The sequence below is a fragment of the Thalassophryne amazonica genome, chromosome 1, assembly GCF_902500255.1.
Source record: "Thalassophryne amazonica chromosome 1, fThaAma1.1, whole genome shotgun sequence".
Taxonomy (NCBI): domain Eukaryota; kingdom Metazoa; phylum Chordata; class Actinopteri; order Batrachoidiformes; family Batrachoididae; genus Thalassophryne; species Thalassophryne amazonica.
Window position 1 is genome coordinate 52,544,733 of NC_047103.1, and position 22,320 is coordinate 52,567,052.

Consider the following 22,320-nt stretch of genomic DNA (forward strand, 5'->3'; position numbering starts at 1 on the left):
AATGAAATCCATATAGTTTTTGAAAAAAATAAAAAGGACCTATACTTTACGGACAGACCTCGTACATTTAATTTTAACAATATTTGAAGTCAGTTCTTTTGAACAATATAAAAAGAGAGGAGTTGGTGCAGTACAGTAAACTGTGTTATCTATACAGAAATGGAAACTCTTCACTAAAGCTAATGTAAACTGCTAAAAAGAAGTGGCCCCCAAATAGTGCCTGGTGTTATGAAGAAACATTGTCACTGTATTTTTTTTTTAGATATTTTCATATTGGTCACTTTTTAAGACTTAGGTGGAATTTTTATGACCCAGAAAACACATTTGTCCTGAATCAGAGAAGATACAGATAATTTTTTTTAACTATCTTTCTGTATCTGCCTTTGTAGTGGCCCTTAATGAGCAGCACTTTGTGATGTAAGACTGTAACTGTTAGCATCCTGGTCTAAACACCACTCGGTGCAGTAGCACCTCTTTTGACCTCCGTTTCTCCTTTACCGGCTGCTGGGTTTGGTTATAGCATGAGCACGAGCAGCAAAGTCTTCTGGGAAGAGCCCTTTAAGATGATGTGCACCATTAATGTGACTGCAGGTCGGCTCCATTTCAGACATTGATCAGCTACTTCTGGAGCGGAGCGGCAGCAGGACAGAGGCACCGCCCAAGATGATGGACGCAGACCAGAACGCAAAAATAAGCAGTGAAGAGTATACATGTAGAAATACTGTGGTCACCAAAGTTTTTATGTGTGGTGAAAAGAAAAACAGGTTTGTGTTACTCAAAACAAATCAACTTCTGTGATTTTGCTTTATCATTTAACTAGCATTTTGACTACCCGTCACTACGTGATGGTAAATGCTACTATTGATCATAACTGTTAAAAAGAGAAGGAGAATTAATATTATCATGTTAAAGCCTCTGTATATATAAAACTTTTGTTACATTGTCTTTCACATAAAAGATGTCAACAGCTCTTTGTCTGGCACTTCTTGTATTAACCTTTACTCAGCTTGGATGTCCATGTCCATGACCATGAGCTATCATGGCTGAAGCTGAAGCAGCTTTTATAATATATTCTACCATGAGGACAGCTTGTGCTGTGGCCCGCTGATGACGTGATGGATGGGTGCTGGCCCTGCACCCCAGGGTGCTGGATGACCCCCTGCCTATGGTGCCATTGACTGTGTGCTCATCTCAACAATGCACTTTGTTTTTGATGCTACTCTGGGGTTTTCTGTTTTTTCAGCTTGGTAAAATTTTTAAAACCTCATTAACTTTTTTTTATTACTTTTGTGTGTTTATTGCTGAACTGAAGCACCTTTCCACTGATCTCAGTTTTCCAAAAGAAATTGTCTAAAAGTGAAGTCAAATCAGTGGCATCCAACAGAAAAATTTCTGTTAAGGACAGAGAATCAAAGATCGTACCTCAGTATAATCTGTCAGACATAATGATCCTTGACTCCCCCCATAGCTGATTTTCAGTGTTGTTTCTCTTTCCTTTTCTTCCTTTAAAGCCCAACAGTGAAAATGACATCTGCTTTGTTGTTATTGATGTCTGTCAAATCCATGTGGTTTCTAGGAAATTCCCTTTGGCAACAAAATGTAAACAAAACTATGTGACTCCAGGCTCGCTTTCACGTCATAACACTGAGGGGTTTTCCAGCCCAGTCTCACTTTTTTTTTCCATCCTCCCCTCATGAAATTATTAAAATTTTCGTGAAGGGGTTTTACTCCTACAATCCAACCCTAACCTTAACCATAACCACCCCTGACCCCCTCACTGCACTTTTAATTATGTGCAGCCATCACAGAATGAATTTGAATGAATTTGTGCTGCCATGATGAAAATGTTGCACTTTTCGTGACAATATGACAAACCAATAGATTAATGTATATGTCGTGCTGCTGAATTCCAACAATCTGTGAGACTGGGTTGGGTTTTCCCATAATGGATGCCAACATTCTGAACATTTCTAGAATAAAGGATAATTATGCCAAAAGTACATGGAATTATTTGCTATAACTTTGGTCAGTGACCCTATAAGTATCATTTGTTCTGTTTGTCAAAAATATTTGAGGGATTTATTGCTTAGACAGGGTCAAAAATAAATTACATTAATTTGAAGATTGTGAGATGGTGTGCATACGACCCTGATTTTAAGCCCAACCAAATAGACACTGGATTTCGCACTTGGATACTTAAAGGCATAACAACATACTACTCTTTAACAGATAAAGGAATAATAAAGGATTTTCAAACTCTCATGAACAGTCATAATCTGAGAAAACAAGATTTCTATAGATATTTGCATGTGCACCACTATATTAATAAAGAAATAAGTTTCCCTCTGGATGTGTGCAGGAACCGGTGCGCAAGGAAATACTAAATTCATACAGTGTAAAATCAAAAAAGGTCTAATATTTAGATTGCATAAAGGGCTTATGAGTAAAAAGTCATATTCAACACTATATGTATGTGAAAATGAAATGGGAAAGGGATGGCACCATTATAAATAATGGCGGGGTTACTGTACATCTGTGAGGAAATGCACAATTTCACATTCCTGGAGAGAATTCAACTGGAAATGCTTAATTAGATTTTTTATTACTCTAAAGCAAAAAAATTCTTTGTAACGGGGAGGAGCTTAAGTGCTGGAGACAGTGTGGAAGCCAAGATGCCAAGATGCACATATTTTGGGACTGCCCAAAATTAAAACAATTCTGGAAGGACATGCACAAAAATATGGAATCTATATTCAGGGTTACAATATATTTCAAATTTAATTCTTTAATCATGGGTAAGACTGAAATGCAATCGAACAATACTTATTTATACAGAATTTTAATAACTGCTGGCAAACAGGCTGTGACCAGACACTGGCTTCTCCCTGAACCACCTAATCTTGGAAAATGGATAGAAATTATGAACAAAACATTCCAGATGGAAAGAATTATTTTTCACTCCGATTACAGATGAACAAATTTTCAAAACTATGGTCAAAATGGGCATTTTATGTTCAGGCTAACCAAAGGCAATATTCAGAAACCTTGAATGCACAAGACATTTTAGTATAAAGAAAAGGTACTTGGAAAAGTAAGAATCATTAATATGCATATGTCGCGGACATGAAAGAGCAAAGCTCATCAGCATCTCACCATGTCATTTAGGTCCTTCAGAGTTTATTTTGAATAAATGCTTCAAGGGAGCATTAGCATGGCAAAAACCTTTCAGCTGCTGGGGAAAGCCGCGCCTTTTTAAGCATTTTTCTTTATTTTCCTCTCACATGCCAGGAAAAGCTCCTCACCATCTAACCATGTCCTTTAGGTCCTTCAGACTTTTTTCAGTAAAATGGTTCGGGAGCATGAGCATGACTAAAACCTTTCAGCTTCTGGGGGTGCGGAGCCCCCAGACGCCTCTGCCTTTTTAAGCATTTCTCTTTCTTTGCCTTTCACATGCCTGGAAAAGCTCCTCGCCACCTATAACCATGTCCTCTAAGCCCCCTTTCACACCGGGGCTGCTCCCAGTTGCTTCCTGTGGTGTCATGACGACGCAGGAATTTCTGCATCAGGTGCGCGCAGCAGGGGGCAGAGAGGAGGTGAGAACTCAGCCTGCAGGTTCTCTGCACAGAGAAGTCAGAGTGCACTGTTTGGCTGCAGACAGACTGTGCACTCTGACTTCTCTTCTACTTTATATTTTGTTCTTGTGTAGAGCTGCAGGGCTGCTCTGAGTTCTGTTATAGTTTATCTTTCCTCCTTTGACCGCGAGATGCATGCACATGCGTGTGCAAATGAACCGTCAAGCAAATGTGGAGATGTCTGGAGTTCTACTTGATGTTGACATGTCCTGTCTCAGGACTTATGTCCTTTTTCGTCCTTTTTTTTTAACTGTGATGTGAGAGTTTGCGCAGAGAACAAGGAACTAATGCCCGCAGCCAGACTCTTTTCTTCTTTTAATTGTTCACATGTGCGCACGTGAACGAACGTCCATGAGTGGACTAGAGTTGTCCGGACTTTTTACTGGATATTTTTACTGGATATATCAGTCTGTGAGCAGGACTTTTATGGATTTTATTTAAACACATTTGTGAGGAAAGAAGCTGCTGCTGCCTCACAGTGCCTCTCTTCACCAGACAGCTCCACACAGAGAAGGAGCTGAGCTGCAATCAGCATTTTTTTTCTGTGGTCTTTTTTTTTTTCAGCGTGTAGTTTTTACTGCATTAAGTACACAGTATAAAAACAATCCTGCGTGATTTATACTGCTGGAGCAATGGAACACAGCAGGAATCATAAATTGGCTTCTGAGTCACGCCAGGTAACGCCTCTTTGCCCCAAGTTACGCCTCTTTGCCCCGACTTGCGCTGGAACCACTTCCTTGCTGCGTCGAGCACAGGACACCAAAAAAATTAAACAGGTTTAATTTTTCAGCGCCCGACTTGCTTCCTCCTTTGCACCCCTCACGCTGTTGTGGCGCCGAGCTGCATCATCTCGGTGCTGAGTTGCTTCCACGCGGCATCGTCATAATGATGCACGGCGCAACTGGGAGCAACTGGGAGCACCCCCAGTGTGAAAGGGGCTAGGTCCTTCAGACGTTTTCAGTAAAATTGTTCTTGGGAGCATGAGCATGACTAAAACCTTTCAGCTTCTGGGGGGTACTCTGCCCCCTTTACTCCCCACCTTTTTAAGCATTTTTCTTTTTTGCTTTTCAGCTGACCCCCGAATTATAGCCCTCTTAACCCCCTGCCACTTTAAGCATTTTTTTAAATTGTAGATGTAAATTAATAATCAAAGGTTTCAGCGAGTTGACAGTAGGGCTGCACAATATGGCCAAATTATTATATCTCAATATTGTCATATAAATTGTCAAGTAAATGTCACTTATATATATGATGTCCATATTCCTGAGCCGCTTAGGTGGGTAGGGAGAGTTCCCTGGTTCTCAAGACCAGGCACCTTTTTGTTTGTTTGTTTTTTAAGATATTTAGGTGTACCTTAGTAAACACTAGTAGAGTTCCACTTTAGATTTGGAATGTATAATAGAAGATATACCTTACTGAATTTTCATATAAATATGATGTATGATATGACTATGATTTGACATAAAGTGCAGCAACAGTGAAAATTAAATATTCTTAAACAAAACAGTAATAATACCACACTCATTTTGCACTCATCATAAGGTTAAGATACTGTGCCCTCCAAAAGTACTGGAACACTTGGAATTTCACACATTTTAGTTTGTTTATGCCATTTTAAATACAAGAAAAACAAAAAATAAAGAATAAAAATTTCTAAAACCATCTTCCTCAAACTAAAACTGAAAGCAAATCTCTAAAACTTGATAAAACCTGTAAATAATAATCAGTTTTCTTTAGACATGTCAGGGGATGGAAACATGAACATTTCCAAGTCACTGAATATGTCTTGGACTTTATTTACATCAATTATGAAGAAATACAAAAGTTTCTTTCACCAAAACATCAAATCTAGGCTTTCATCTCAAAGGTACTTTATGTCAAATTGTAGCTGAACTTTCAGGTCTTCTTTTTAAGAAAATCCTCCTCTACACCACTTCATCAGGAAGCTGGATTTTATATTTTTAATTAATTTATATCAAGTTGTAGAGATTTGCTTTCAGTTTGAGTTAAGGAAGATAATTTTAGAAAAAAAATGTATTTGAAATAGAATAAACAAATTAAAATGTGTGAAATACCAAGTGTTCCAATACTTTTGAGGGCAATTGAGAAACACTGAGGAGCAGCATCTTACTTTTTATATATAAAGAGAATACTTAGAGTGGAATCCTGCAAATGGTGATACAAGCATCAAATTTGGCACAAATAATCCATAGACGGGTGATTCTTAGACTACGGGCACTTATTATGTCCTTTGATCATATTGTATGAAAAACAGAACAAAGGGGAAATTTCACACTTTTATAGTTATCTTTACAATGAAAGTGTGTTAAGAAATTTGTTCTAGTAGTCTATGATGATTTTTTCACCTTTTTTCAGCATCATTATATGCAAATATTGCCGTTTTGTGCTTGTCCCACACCCAGACTTTTGATCTTCAATGATAAAAATGAATGGTAAAGAAACGTTTTTTTCTAATGTTTTAAAATATCTCTGAATAAAATATAGTAAAATAATTAAAACATGATTGGGGTATTCAGTGTCATACATCTGTTGTGATTTTTTTAAACAAAATGTAGTTGTTCCACACTATTGCCGTAATTTCCACCACAACACTGTAATGTCCCTTTAAACAGTTTGTATGAAAGATTGTTTGGGTAGTTTCTATGGAGATAAACAGTGACATCAGAGCACATGTATATAGCACCAAATCACAACAAACAGTTGCCCCAAGGCGCTTTATATTGTAAGGCAATGGTGTGGTGGAAATTACATTTACAAGGCCAATAGTGCCCATAGTTAAAGAATCACCCAGACATGAACTCTTTAAATAAATAAATAAATAAAACTGATTGGCCACTTGAATTTTTCAATAGGCAGCCAGGTAGGGGTCAATTGAAGACTTACACAGGGGTCAAAATCAGGGGTGGGCAACTTGTTCCAGAGTATGCAGGTTTTCTTTGCAGCCACTGACTCCACCAGGTGATTTCACTGATTAACTGATTCCATCTGGTCAAAGTGATATTAATCAGTGAAATCACCTGGTGGAATCAGTGGCTAAAAAGAAAACCTGCACTCTCTTGGCCCTTTCTGGAAGAAGTTGCCCACCCCTGGTCTAAATTAAAAGATGCTCCAATCATACAGAACTACACAACATTATTTGCCTGATCATAAAGATTCCAAAAAAGTATCATTTTGAATGTTATGGAGTTATGAGGTAAAAGCAGCAAGAGTGATGACAAAGGTCAGTTTCAGTTTGTACAGGCTGCTTTTAACAACCTGGACCTCATTTCTGTCATAAAATACGGTTGTTTACTCACCAATATAAGTTTGGTGTGATTAGAATCACATAGTTTAAACGACGTGTTCAGTTCAAATCTGGAGCAAACATTTTTCTTCTTCAACTAAGGTGGATTAGACATTTTTGTGGTACACAGCACAAACTACTGGACAGGAGGAACCTAGCAGTCAATGTGACACCGATTTGAAAATGCAGCTCTTTCAACCAGACATGTCGTGCCGTGACATGTCAATCATCTGTGTCCAATCAGATTTCAGGAAAGTACAGTGAATCCCCAGCCTCCGCTCTAGCTCCACCCATGGCAGGAAGTGTTTGACATTTGACCATTTCCTGTTTCACTGTGAGTGAGAATTCGGCACTTCCTGTTTGAGTGTGAGCTTGCCACTGAGTTCCCGCGAGATTCCATGGGATCTCGTCTGTCAATCCAGGAAGTGTTTGACATTTGAACATTTCCTGTTTTACTGTGGATTAGAAAATTGGCACTTCCTGTTTAGGACGCCCCGTACCATGAGCGTGCTTGCTCATATTATTTTTTATTTTTTCTCATTTTATTCATGTTTATTTATTTTAGTCATCAAGATAAAGTCTCTAGTAGGGGTGGTGGCCAAGTGGTTAATGCGCTTGGTTTCAGTTCAGAAGGTTCCGGGTTCAAATCCCACCCCTGCCACATTTCTCCATGTAATGTGGAGTTGCGTCAGGAAGGGCATCCGGCGTAAAACTTGTGCCAATTCAACATGCAGATCCACCTTGGATTTGCTGTGGCGACCCCGAGTGCAAACAAGGGAGCAGCCGAAGGGACTTACTTTACTTTACTATCAAGATAAAGTCTCTTGGTGAATTTTGTCTTTTGTCACAAGGCATCCAATGTTCAAAAGTTTTGTTTTGTAAAAAAAAATGTTGGGAATGGAATTGGCCAGGGGTCACATCAAGTCACACCAAGAGGGAATATCATGTCTTGCAATTTTCTCAGTTTCCAAATAAAAAAACTGAAAAAACAAAACAAACAAAAGAACAAGTGACAGACATCACCCTGCTGGGAGGAGCTTTTGTTAGCAACTGTTCATCAGTGAGGCCGGGCGAGCCACAGCAGCTGGTGTGCTCGAGCAGACACAATTCTTCACTTTTGGATATGTACGTACACCCACTTTGAGCAACTGAGCTTCTACCAATGTGCATGAGCAATCTGAAAATAAAACGTGATGTTAGTGTACCACTGAACACTTGTTTTATTGGCTAACATTAGCTTAGCCTCTGGCATCAATCACTCAGTCGAGCTGACTGTTTTATATTTGTAAATTGTTCGATCAATTTTTATTTTTTCCAAATAAATCTACACACTAGTTTTTAAATTGTTGCTGCTAAAAGAACAGTCTTAGCTTTACATAACTTCACATTTTTTTAATTTTAATTTTTAAACTATCTAATAATCAGACCTTAAACAAAATAGCACAGCACTGTTTCATGTTTCTTTGTATTTTAAGAAATATTGTCCCACATCAGGAACATTTCAACATTTGCTGTGCAGAGAACCTTGTAAATACAGATGCACTTCAAAAACTTCCAGTCATGGAGCTGAACATCAAAACCTGAAGTCCAGAAGGAAGAAGAAAACATCTGTGCTCTTCAAAATATGGGGAAGGTGTCTCCAAAAACTCCATCAAGAGGTTGAAGCTGCAGAGGAGACCTTCATCTGGGTAAATGTCCTGAGAGTCCAGCTCACCTGTCATCTCTGAAAACCAGCACCTGCTGCTATGCTTCTAAATAAAACAAAGGCTTTTTAAAAATAAACTATTTTATAATTTGCAAAAGCTGTTTCCTTTTAACATTTTAACATTAAGTGAATGAATCATTAAACATGCCCATGAAATCAAAGTTCAGTCAATAAGACACTTGCACAGGTAGAAGAAGCCCCGCCCCTATTGTTCATCATTTCAAAGCATTCACAATCACTAGAATAGTCAAATTTATATTTTATTAATTACTCTGTCCTTATTACAACACTAAAACCAATCATGTAGTCAACAAGGACTTAATTAAATGCTGAAATGACTACATTTAAAAATAATTTTATCACGGGTTTATGTCACAAGACAACATGTGCTGACAAATAGCCATCAAAAGTAAATGAAATGTGATTGTAGAAAATATACATTAATCTTTAACAGACACACTGCTATCATTGTTACATCATCTCTTTTTGTGTTTATAATAAATACTAGCATGTCATCTGTAGAGACTCCAGATTGGGTAGTGTTTACTTATTTTTTTTTTTTATTTAACCTTTATTTATTGTTATTTATGTCTTTAAATGTGGTAGGAAACTGGAGCACCTGGAGGAAACCCATGCAAACATGGGGAGAACATGCAAACTCCACACAGAAAGGCCACAGGTAGAAATCGATCCAATGACCTCTCTCTCTCTCTCTCTCTCTCTCTCTCTCTCTCTCTCTCTCTCTCTCTCTCTCTCTCTCTCTCTCTCTTTCTCCAAAAGCAGCTAACCTGATCATCTGTGGGTATCTTCTGTCTCTCAGATTGTTTTATTGTTTATGCCTAATGACTGTTTGCTTTGGTAGCATTGACAACTCTTTCTGGCTTTCATACTGACAGTTTGGCAGTTCAGTCTCATTTGAGGGTGGGTGTTAAAGTGTTACAATATGATGCAATAATCCTACATCCAGGGACAGTCCTCATATGTCCTTGTCAGAAACACAGCACTTTTGAGTTTTTGGGCAAATTACACGCAAAGTGAAAATGCAAAGAAAAAGTGACGATGCGGTGGAAAGCAGGCATGTGTATTTCACCATTTTTCTACTTGATCAACATTTGCCAAAAAAACATGAAAATCAATTGGAGGCATTAAAGTATTAATCAAACAAGCGACAGTGGCCTTTGAGACCATCAGGGCCCCAACAAAGCAACTTACAGCAACTTGTATGGACCACTTACTGAATACGTCCCTGGTTGATTCTCTGACTGACAGACTCACTCACTGACTTACTGACCCACTCACTAACTGATTCACTGACAGATTTCTGACTGCTTCATAATAGACTCACTGACTGACTGACTTATTGACTCACTCACTCATTGATGCATTGACTGACTCACTCACTGACTGATTTACATACTGACACACGCACACTGACTCACTGACTCACCCTGGCTCAGTAACTGACTCACTGACTGATGATATATGACTGTCACACACTCAGTCACCGATGGATGAACTGACTCACTCCCTGACTGACTCCATTAATCTGATGTTTGCCCTGCTAATCACCTGCATCCGGTTTCAACTCTAATGAACGGTTCCCTCACCCAAGACCCATCTATCCAACATATATTTAAATCTCTTTGTGTGTTTTTGAGATATTATACCAAAAAACTAAATTTGGTGGACCTACTAGAACATCTATGCATGAAACAGCTCAGCAGTTACACTTGGTCATATACAATTTGGGGACCACATAACAAAAAAGGAAACAATTCCAACAACATTTCTATCATTTGGAATATCATAATATTCCAAATTGCAGTATTATGAGAAACACCGTCCATCCACTTTCTATACTCGCTTACTCCAGTTGGGTCACGGGGGGTGGGAACCTATCCCAGTAGTCATAGGGTGTGAGGTGAGGTTCACCCCACACAACAAAACATGAACAATTCAACAAGGTTAATACTTTTTGAAGGCTATTCAGGGTTACCTGTGAAAGAGAGAAACATTTCTTTTAATTGTTTGAATCCAGCAGCAGTGATTTAGTCTGATGTGTGTCTGATGGTCTACCAGGTATTTTGTCACATCAAGACATTATGTATTCATATCATCATTCATATTCACATGTACCTGAGAAATGCTTTGTAACACATCAGTGATTTGATCTGATTTCATGTTTTCAAAACATGTGCAGAATGCAAAATTGGAATAGATTTATTTAGGAGCTGTTATTAAAAATTGCTACTCAGCTGACATGTGATATTTGTTGTAAAGTGAGTGGAATTCCTGCAGAGCTGTGCAGTTTTTCTTTAATGAATGTGCATTATCAGAGCTATAGACGGATTCTGACTCTGAGTCACTCTCTGTGACTTCAGTCAATAAACGCTTTGTCAATAGCCACGTCTGAAATGGACATTTTCTATTAAGTCAGGGTTGGTGTGTTTTTGTAATTTTGAATATTTAATGATTGAAAGAAAAATAAAAGCAAACTGATCAATGAAAAATTGCTGCACAAGTATTGCTGATGGGATTCGCCACATGGTAACAGATCATGTTTTGATAACAGCTGACTGCGGAAAAGCAGCGATTATCGCCACCGCTAATTAATTGGTCTGGTGTTACCAGATGAATCAATGACCATCAAAAGATTGTGTGTGGGCAAGATGAATCTGGCTTGTTAAAAAAGCATAAACAGATCAATGCAGCTGCACTTTATAGGTTTGGATATGGCTTAGATGTTTGAGCGTGTGGGGCCGACGGCCCTCCTGGTAATCAGAGCTGTAACACAAACCCATTTAGCATATGGCATTTTTACCATGGAGAGGTAAACACAGTGGGGAGGCTGGGAGGACAGTAAAACACACGGCTCAGGCCGGATCTCCCTGTGGACCCACACACACAAAAGACACAGGGGCCAGTCCCAATGACACACCGAGGACATTCTGCTCAATACAGGAAGTCATCCACATTTTTCCTTCTCCGTTTTCTAAAGTGGTCTGTCTTCACATTTTGCTTCACGTTCCATCATTCACTGTATTTTTGTAGCCGCTCGACAGTTGCTTTCCTCACTCTGCTTTTAACCCTAATCTAACATAATCTGGGGTCCAAACAAACACCAGGAGTGTATTTATTGATATATTTTCTGAACCATTATACTTACAGTGGCTTGCAAAAGTATTCAGCCCCTTGGTATTTCACACAATTTAATTTGTTTATGGCAATTCAAATACAAAAAGTAAATCAGGCTTCTCAATATAAAAATTTCTAAAATTATCTTCCTTAGACTCAAACTGAAAGTAAATCTCTACAACTTGATATAAATTAATTAAAAATATAAAAGCCAAGATGATGGGTTGCATAAGTAATCAGCCCCTTTGGTATAATACCTGTAAATAATCAGTTTGCCAGTTTTCTTCAGACAAGTAAGAAGATGGATACATGAACATTTCCAAGTCACTGAATATTTCTTGAAGTTTATTTACATCAGTTATGAAGAAATACAAACAGTATGACACTCGATGGTAAATCTGTGTGGAGTAGATAGTTCTCAAAAACTGAGTGACTGTGCAAGAAGGAGAAGAGTGAGGAAAGCCACTAAGACACCCAGACAACCCAGAAGAGGTTTTAGGCTTCTGTGGCTGATTGGAGAAATTGTGCACAGTGCATGTTTTACATTTTATTTCCCCACTTATACAGCTTCAAAATAAAGCGGTATAGAGCAGGATTTTCTTAAAAAGAAGATCTGAAAGTTCAGCTACAATTTGCCAGAAGGTACATCTGAGATGCACACCTAGATTTAATGTTGATGCAAGCCTAGATTTAATCATGAAGCTGTATAACTGGGGATACAAAATGCAGAACATGCACTGTGCACAGTTTCTCCAATCACAGCCACAGAAGCCTGTAACTTCTTCCTGGTTGTCTGGGTGTCTTGTTGGCTTTCCACACTCTTCTCCTTCTTGCACAGTGACTCAGTTTTTGAGAACTATCTACTCCACACAGATTTACCGTAGAGTGCCATACTGTTTGTATTTCTTCATAACTGATGTAAACAAAGTTCAAGAAATATTCAGTGACTTGGAAATGTTCATGTATCCATCTCCTGATTTGTCTGAAGAAAACTGGCAATTAAACTGATTATTTACAGGTACAGTAGTGTTCAGAATAATAGTAGTGCTATGTGACTAAAAGGATTCATCCAGGTTTTGAGTATATTTCTTATTGTTACATGGGAAACAAGGTACCAGTAGATTCAGTAGATTCTCACAAATCCAACAAGACCAAGCATTCATGATATGCACACTCTTAAGGCTATGAAATTGGGCTATTAGTAAAAAAAAAAGTAGAAAAGGGGGTGTTCACAATAATAGTAGTGTGGCATTCAGTCAGTGAGTTCATCAGTTTTGTGGAACAAACAAGTGTGAATCAGGTGTCCCCTATTTAAGGATGAAGCCAACACCTGTTGAACATGCTTTTCTCTTTGATGCCTAAGGAAAATGGGACGTTCAAGACATTGTTCAGAAGAACAGCGTAGTTTGATTAAGAAGTTGATTGGAGAGGGGAAAACTTATACGCAGGTGCAAAAAATTATAGGCTGTTCATCTACAATGATCTCCAATGCTGTAAAATGGACACAAAAAAAAAACAAAAAACAGAGAAATCAAAATGGATAGAAGAATAACCAGAATGGCAAAGGCTCACCCATTGATCAGCTCCAGGATGATCAAAGACAGTCTAGAGTTACCTGTAAGTGCTGTGACAGTTAGAAGACGCCTGTGTGAAGCTAATTTATTTGCAAGAATCCTCCGCAAAGTCCCTCTGTTAAATAAAAGACATGTGCAGAAGAGGTTACAATTTGCCAAAGAACACATCAACTGGCCTAAAGAGAAATGGAGGAATATTTTGTGGACTGATGAGAGTAAAATTGTTCTTTTTGGGTCCATGGGCCGCAGACAGTTTGTGAGACGACCCCAAACTCTGAATTCAAGCCACAGTTCACAGTGAAGACAGTGAAGCATGGTGGTGCAAGCATCACGATATGGGCATGTTTCTCCTACTATGGTGTTGGGCCTATATATCGCATACCAGGTATCATGGATCAGTTTAGATATGTCAAAATACTTGAAGAGGTCATGTTGCCTTATACTGAAGAGGACATGCCCTTGAAATGGGTGTTTCAACAAGACAATGACCCCAAGCACACTAGTAAACGAGCAAAATCTTGGTTCCAAACCAACAAAAATAATGCCTCGCGGATGTGAAGAAATCATGAAAAACTGTGGTTATACAACTAAATACTAGTTTAGTGATTCACAGGATTGCTAAAAAAGCATTTTGAACATAATAGTTTTGAGTTTGCAGCGTCAACGGCAGATGCTACTATTATTGTGAACACCCCCTTTTCTACTAATAGCTCCATTTCATAGCCTTAAGAGTGTGCATATCATGAATGCTTGGTCTTGCTGGATTTGTGAGAATCTACTGAATCTACTGGTACCTTGTTTCCCATGTAACAATAAGAAATATACTCAAAACCTGGATTAATCTTTTTAGTCATATAGCACTACTATTATTCTCAACACTACTGTATTATACCCAAGGGGTTGATTACTTATGCAACCCATCATCTTGGCTTTTATATTTTTAATTGATTTATATCAAGGTGTAGAGATTTACTTTCAGTTTGAGTCTAAGGAAGATAATTTTAGAAATTTTTATATTGAGTAGCCTAATTTACTTTTTGTATTTGAAATGCCATAAACAAATTAAAATGCATGAAATACCAAGGGGCTGAATACTTTTGCAAGCCACTAATATACAGCTGAATTTATTTTAATTGTCACCTATACAGTTATTTTCAATTTCACTTGTTTTGATGCAGTTCCTATAAATACTGTGGGTCCCATTATAATGTTGATAATAGGTTCTGATTAGACCCCAGTTTGATCAGACTCCACAGCGAAATTTTGACATTAGTGTCAAATATTCATAACTACTGCACTGTCAGAGCAGTTTGCATCTGAGCGACTGCAGGAAGTGTGCGTAGCTAATGAATTTTTGTGTATAACAGTCAGGTTAAAAAAAGGAAAAAAAATAATCAAAAGTCTTTCAAAAAGAAAATGTGGCTTATCAGCTACATATTCAAAAACAGTTGGTGATGTAATGAGGCCCCGTTTAATGCAGCTTGTGATGTCTTCCTTTTCACACTAACTCCAGAACAATGTTTCAACAGACAGGTGTTGCAAAGGCTTTGAAACATTCTCCAACAGTGTTCCAGAATTTGTTGCCACTAATTTGAAGTAAAAAAAAAAAAAAAAATTGCTATCATCCCCAGCCACACATTCTATTCCTTCTTTCATTGCAGTTTTACTTTCTCATTCTGTTAGATATTTTATTGTGTATTTGCCAGCATAGTATGCATCACATTTCTTCTCCCGCTTGCTAATTTAATTTGTTAGATGACTCTCAGACAAAGGCAGCTGCTGCTGGGTGGAACACACCATCGAAAATATGGCATGCCCAGGGCTTAGCAGCATCTCCTATTTTTCAATAAATTATCCAGCATCGACTACCAGCATATTAAATCTTACATATATGAAACAACGTTGCTTTTTAGTTGATGTGGTGCATCAAAATGAATCACTTCATCCTCATTGTGTGCTCTTCAGTTTGGGTAGTTATAAGGCAGTTGCACTTATTGTTTTTGAGTTATTGTTTAAATAAGCTGACTGTGAAGGACTCACCCACCCACTCATCTACATGTTTGGTGTACAGGTTCTACACTGTTACAAGTGTCATTCTTCTGAGTTCCCTTCTATCTTAAAATTAACACCAAGGCAAATCTGGTTTAAATTGCTTTTGAACTCCTTCAAGCTTCACAGGTTTTTATAAAGATTCTAAATTAGAAATTTCTTAAAGTGGCTTTCACATGATTGATTAGAGATGATCTGTTTCAAATTGATTTTAAATGATTGTACACAACACTTAAAATGTTTTAAGATGCTTTTCAGCTGCATGATATTGCTTTTTTTTATCAAGTGTTTGCTGTTATTCAAATCCAAAACAGCATTAAGCCAAATAATTCATTTCAAAAACATCAGATTTACCCACAATAAAAAAAAACAGCAGTTGGCTGCAGCCATAACTTTTTTTTTATTTTTTTTTTACTTTGAGATTTTTCTCCCTCTGCCCAAAGTGACAATCTTGGCGGATTGGTGCACTGCCATTGGAATCCAATTACAGTGACTGTCAGTGACCATATGTGAAGCAGAGAAGAGCATCCAAAGTGGAAGCACACAACAGTCAACCCAAACTGCCCCAAAAGGCATCCAGCAAAACACTTGTGTATGATTATGTATTTGACATCTGAGTCATTTTGCAGACACCAGGATGTGACTTCACCAGGAAACTGCTGAGCGGGCGTTAAAGGGTGTGAAGAAGTTAGATGCCGGGAAGCAGCATTAAGGTGAAGCTAGGCTCGAGCAAAGCCATAAAGGCTGGTTAGGGTACATTAGGTGGAGGAGAGGGTCATAAGGCTTCATGAATGTTTCAGTAGGATGGGGGGGGCATTTGTCTTCCAGCTCCACTGTCAAAAAGCCATCATGCAATCACGGCTGTGGCTCTGTGGCAAATCCACTCTATTTTTCTGTGGCGGGGCTTCTATGCACAAACAGACCGCCAAAGACGGACAACATGGTACCAAACCTTGCTGCGGTCATCATCCTCCACGATTTTCTACTCCATCACTGTCAAAAACCCTCAATATTAGCCTTCAGCTGAAATGCTTTCTTCTTGTCTATGGGATGAAAAGATTACAGCCTTTGAAAGTGACAATAACTCATGTTTTGTGCCATCACAAAGCACTGGGTGCTTAAACAGGTTCGGTGCAGATCCTGCACATCTTCACGGCTGGGCCTTTGGGAGCTGCTGAGGGGTGAAAGTTAATTGTCTCATGAACAAAAGAACTTTCACAAGTTGCTGATTGTTAACCAGATTTAAAGGGAAGTAGAAGCCAAGAACAGACCCTGAAAAGGAGCAGCACCAACTCTGACTCACAAACTCATCAGCCTCTATATTAGATACACATTGATAGTATCCATTTCATTAGATAGGCTAATTCTAATTAGATGAATATTGTGATTAAAAATTCCAAAACACTAATCCTAAATACACACTGTATATTTTCAACAAAATGTTATAAAAGTTTCACAAAATAGCTAATATATTAGATATTTAATAAATATGGTTGTAATTTTCAATGAATACAATGAATATATTTGTTTCTCAAATGTTTGCGATTATATATAGTTGGAAATAGTTTGCTATTTTTCTTTCTTTTTTGTGTCTAATGGGTATTCATCAGGAATATGTATAACTTTTAAAAACAGCAGCTCATCTAATAGGAATTTGTCTCTTTGGAACGACTTTACCAGTACCAAATTGAACCCCTTTTTGCCTTCAAAGATGTGTTCAATAGGGTCTGGAAAAACATGCTTTAGTGATCAGCAGTGAAGTACAAACAACCATGTCACATTCAAAATCACCTTTGTTCCCCATTCTGATGTTTGAAGTTCAGCACATCATCTTGACCACGTCTTCATGCCTAAATGCACTGAGTGTGTCCTTCGTGACTGGCTGTTTACCACATTTGCTTTAATTTGTGCAGCAGATAAATGAATATTTACTGAGGGATCCTTCAAATGGTGATGCAAACACCAAATTTGGCCTCACATACTCCTTAGACATTACTCTTTTAAAAATGCTGAGTGGCCACATGAACTTTCAATAGGTGGCCAAGAAGGGGTCAATTAAATAATTACACAGGGGTCAAAATTTAAAAATGCTCTAATCATATTGAAAGGTATTCCATATATTTGTCTGATCATAAAGATTCCAAAAAGGTATAGTTTGGACTATCTGTGAATGAATGTTATGGAGTTATAGGATAACAACAGCAAAAACACTGAAAAAGGTCCATTTCAGTTGTACAGAGGTCAAAAGTTAAAGTTGCTCCAGTTTTGATAAAAAGTGGTGCAAATTACTGGTTGAGCTAATAGGATTAATAAATGGTATAGTTTCGGACTGTGTTGCGTGCTTGGTTTACAAAGTAGAGGTTAAACAATGTCGGCATCCATTGGATTCTATGACATGTGACATATGCTACCCTGTAACATGATAATTAAGCATGATACATGAATGCAAAACTATTCCTTTTAAAACCATATTCACTCACTAATAATTTGCATCACCTTTTTTTTAACCAAAATTGGAGCAACTTTAACTTTTGACCATGTACAAATTGAAACTGACCTTTGTCACCATTCTTGCTGTTTTTACCCATAACTCCAGAACATTCATTCACAGATAGTCCAAACTATACCTTTTTGGAATCTTTATGATCAGACAAATAATATGGAATACTTTCAATATGATTGGAGCATTTTTAAATTTAGACCACTGGTGTAATTCTTCAATTGACCCCTTCTTGGCCGCCTATTGAAAGTTCATGTGGCCACTCTGCATTTTTAAAAGAGTAATGTCTAATGAGTACGTGTGCCAAATTTGGTCCTTGCATCACCATTTGAAGCCTGTTGTTGTGTAAAAGTGTAATGACACGGACCCACAACAGGGGGCGTAAATGAACTTCAATGGAATAAAAAGTAACACTTTTAATGTTGTGAAATGTGCACAACGGATACAGATACAATTCAATACTACGGTCAGTTATACAGTTGGTGTCGTGTGGGCAGGCTCGAGGATACGAGACGCCTGTCCAGATAGGAGTCGGTGACCCACACGATTTCCACCGCCAATGGATCTGGAACACACCGGAGCTGCCAAGGTCCCGAGTCACCAGGTGGCCACCGTCTCCAGCTGTCAGATCGGGTACTGCTGGCAGGAAGCAGAAACAATCAAGAGTGGGTGTGTGAGCACACACCCAGTAAAACAGTCAGCAGAGTTCTGATAAAGGGGAGAGAAACACCTCCACCTCCTGTTTCTCACTCAGAGTTCGTGCAGAATCCAATGTCACACTAATTAATGCAGGAGTGAGGAGCTGGGAACGCCAACTCCTCTCGACTTCCACAAACTCAGCCTCAAGCTGCGAGTGTACAAAGGATATGTCTACAAACTCAGAACACAGATTAACAGCTTCCAAGCTTAGAAGCAAAATACGTTGCAACAATAAGCTTAGCTGATCAAAGCACAAAGACGGCTGAGAGTTTACCTGAATACTTCAGACGATTTCTCGGCAGGGATGTGGTGTTCTTCTCCAGGCTTTTACGGATGGCATGATGAGATGATGAGTGAAAGCTGTCAGGGTTCCTGAAGCTCCTGGCGGTGAACTGCGCCTCGGTGCCTGAAGCCCGTCTACAGGCAGGGCGCCCTCTGGTGTTGGCCAGCAGTACCTCCTCTTCGGGCGACCCACACAACAGGATCCCCCCCTCAACAGGCGCCTTCTGGCGCCCGACCAGGCTTGTTGGGGTGTCGGGTGTACAAGTCGGCCAGGAGGGCCGGATCCAGAATGAAGCTCCGCTTCACCCAGGAGCATTCTTCGGGTCCATACCCCTCCCAGTCCACCAGATATTGGAACCCCTGGCCCCGTCGACGGACTTACAGAAGCCTGCGGACGGTCCACGCAGGCTCTCCATCGATGATCCGGGCAGGAGGCGGCGCTGGTCCGGGAGTACAGAGGTTGGAGGAGTGACACGGTTTTATCCGGGACACGTGAAAGACTGGATGTATCCGCAGCGAAGCTGGCAGCCTCAGCTTCACTGCAGCTGGACTGAGGACTTTGATGATAGGGAAAGGTCCGATGCATCTGTCCTTCAGTTTGTGGGAGTCCACCTGCAGAGGGATGTCCTTAGTTGACAGCCAAACCTCCTGCCCGGGCTGGTATGCAGGGGCCGGGGTACGCCGGCGGTCTGCATGGTCCTTAGCCCTCGTCCGGGCTGTCAGAAGGGCAGAGCGGACAGTGCGCCACACCCGACGGCATCTTCTGAGGTGGGCCTGGACCGAGGGGACCTCAACCTCTCCCCCCACAGCTGGAAACAATGGGGGCTGGTACCCCAAACAAAGGCTCAAGCCTCAAAGGGGGAGAGGCCGGTGGCAGACGAGACCTGACTGTTATGGGCGTATTCGATCCAGGCCAGGTGTTGACTCCAGGCCGTCGGGTGTGCGGAGGTGACACACCGCAGGGCCTGCTCCAGGTCTTGGTTCGTCCGCTCTGCCTGTCCGTTGGTCTGAGGGTGGTACCCGGACGAGAGGCTCACGGTGGCCCCCAGTTCCCTACAGAAACTCCTCCAGACTTGCGAGGAGAACTGGGGACCACGATCCGAGACTACGTTCATGGGGATACCATGCAGACGCACGACATGGTGGACTAGGAGGTCTGCAGTCTCCTGGGCCGTCGGGAGCTTCGGGAGGGCCACGAAGTGGGCCGCCTTGGAGAACCGGTCCACTATCGTCAGGATGGTCGTCATACCCTGGGACGCAGGGAGACCTGTGACGAAGTCCAGGCCTATGTGGGACCAGGGGCGACGAGGCACCGGCAGCGGCTGGAGGAGTCCTTGGGCCTTCTTATGATCTGCCTTGCCCCTGGCACAGGTGGTGCAGGCCTGGACGTACTCCCGGACGTCGGTCTCCATCGACGCCCACCAGAAGCGCTGTCGGACCACTGCCATGGTTCTACGCACCCCTGGGTGACAGGAGAGCTTTGAACCGTGACAGAAGTCCAAGACCACAGCCCTGGCCTCTGGTGGGACGTACAGCCGGTTCTTAGGTCCATCTCCGGGGTCCGGGTGTCGTGTCAGGGCCTCCCCGGACGGTCTTCTCCACGTCCCAGGTGAGGGTTGCGACGACAGTGGACTCGGGGATGATGGTGTCCGGCGGATCCGACAGCTCTGGCCTGACTTCCTCTTCATGCACCCGGGACAGTGCATCGGACCATTGTTTTTTAGTCCCGGGGCGATACGTGATCTGAAAGTCAAACCGACCAAAGAACAGTGACCAACGGGCTTGCCTGGAGTTCAGACGCTTGGCGGTCCGGATGTATTCCAGGTTCCGATGGTCCGTGAAAACCGTGAAGGGAACCGTGGCTCCCTCCAGAAGGTGTCTCCACTCCTCGAGAGCCTCTTTCATCACCGCCAGAAGTTCCCGATTGCCGACATCATAGTTCCGCTCAGCCGGGGTCAACCTGCGGGAATATTAGGCACAAGGATGGAGTACCTTATTGGACTCCCCACTCTGGGACAGCACGGCTCCTATCCCTGAGTCAGAGGCATCCACTTTGACAATAAACTGGCGATCAGGGTCAGGCTGCATCAGAACTGGTGCAGTCGAGAACCGACATTTCAACTCCTTAAACGCGGCTTCGCACAGATCCGACCAGGTGAAGGGGACTTTAGTGGAGGTCAGGGCTGTCAGGGGGCTAACAACCTGACTGTAGCCCTTAATGAACCTCCGATAGAAGTTTGCAAAACCGAGGAACTGTTGCAGCTTCCTACGGCTTGTTGGTTGGGGCCAATCTCTCACCGCCGCAACCTTGGCCAGATCATGGGCGACGGAGTTGGAGGAGATTATGAACCCCAGGAAGGACAAAGAAGCACGGTGGAACTCACACTTCTCACCCTTCACAAACAGCCGGTTCTCCAACAACCGCCGCAGGACCTGACATACATGCTTAACATGGGTCTCAGGATCCGGGGAGAAGATGAGAATATCGTCCAGTTACACGAAGACGACCGATGCAGGAAGTCCCGCAAGACGTCATTAACCAAGGCTTGGAACATCGTGGGCGCATTGGTGAGACCGAACGGCATGACCAGGTACTCAAAGTGACCTAACGGGGTGTTAAATGCTGTCTTCCACTCGTCTCCCTTCCGGATCCGAACCAGGTGATACGCATTTCTAAGATCCAACTTTGTGAAAATTTGGGCTCCATCCAGGGGCGTGAACACCGAATCCAGCAGGGGTAACGGGTATCGGTTGCGAACCGTGATCTCGTTCAGCCCTCTGAAATCAATGCATGGACGGAATCCGCTGTCCTTCTTACCCACAAAAAAGAAACCAGCCCCCATCAGGGATGTGGAGTTCTGGATCAACCCGGCAGCCAAAGAGTCCCGGATGTAGGTCTCCATTGATTCGCGTTCCGGACGTGAGAGGTTGTACAACGTGCTGGACGGGTACTCAGCGCCCGTACCAGATCTATGGCACAATCGTACGGACGGTGCGGGGGCAGCGTGAGTGCCAGATCCTTGCTGAAGACGTCAGTAAGATCACGGTACTCAGCTGGCACCACCGCGAGATTGGGGAGGGGGACTTGAACCTCCTCCTTGGCTAGTACACCGGGTGGAACCGAGGATCCTAAACATTCCCGGTGGCATGTTTCGCTCCACTGCGTTACAACCCCAGATGGCCAATCAATCCGGGGATTGTGTTTTACCATCCATGGATAACCCAGAATCACCCGGGAGGTAGAAGGTGTTACATAAAACACAATCTCCTCCCTGTGATTCCCAGACACAACCAGTGTCAATGGCTGTGTCTGGTGTGTGATCAATGGGAGAAGGGTGCCATCTAGTGCCCGAACCGACAAAGGTGACGGTAAGGCCACCAGAGGGAGCCCTACCTCCCTAGCCCATCTGCTGTCCCCAGATTCCCCTCCGACCCCGTGT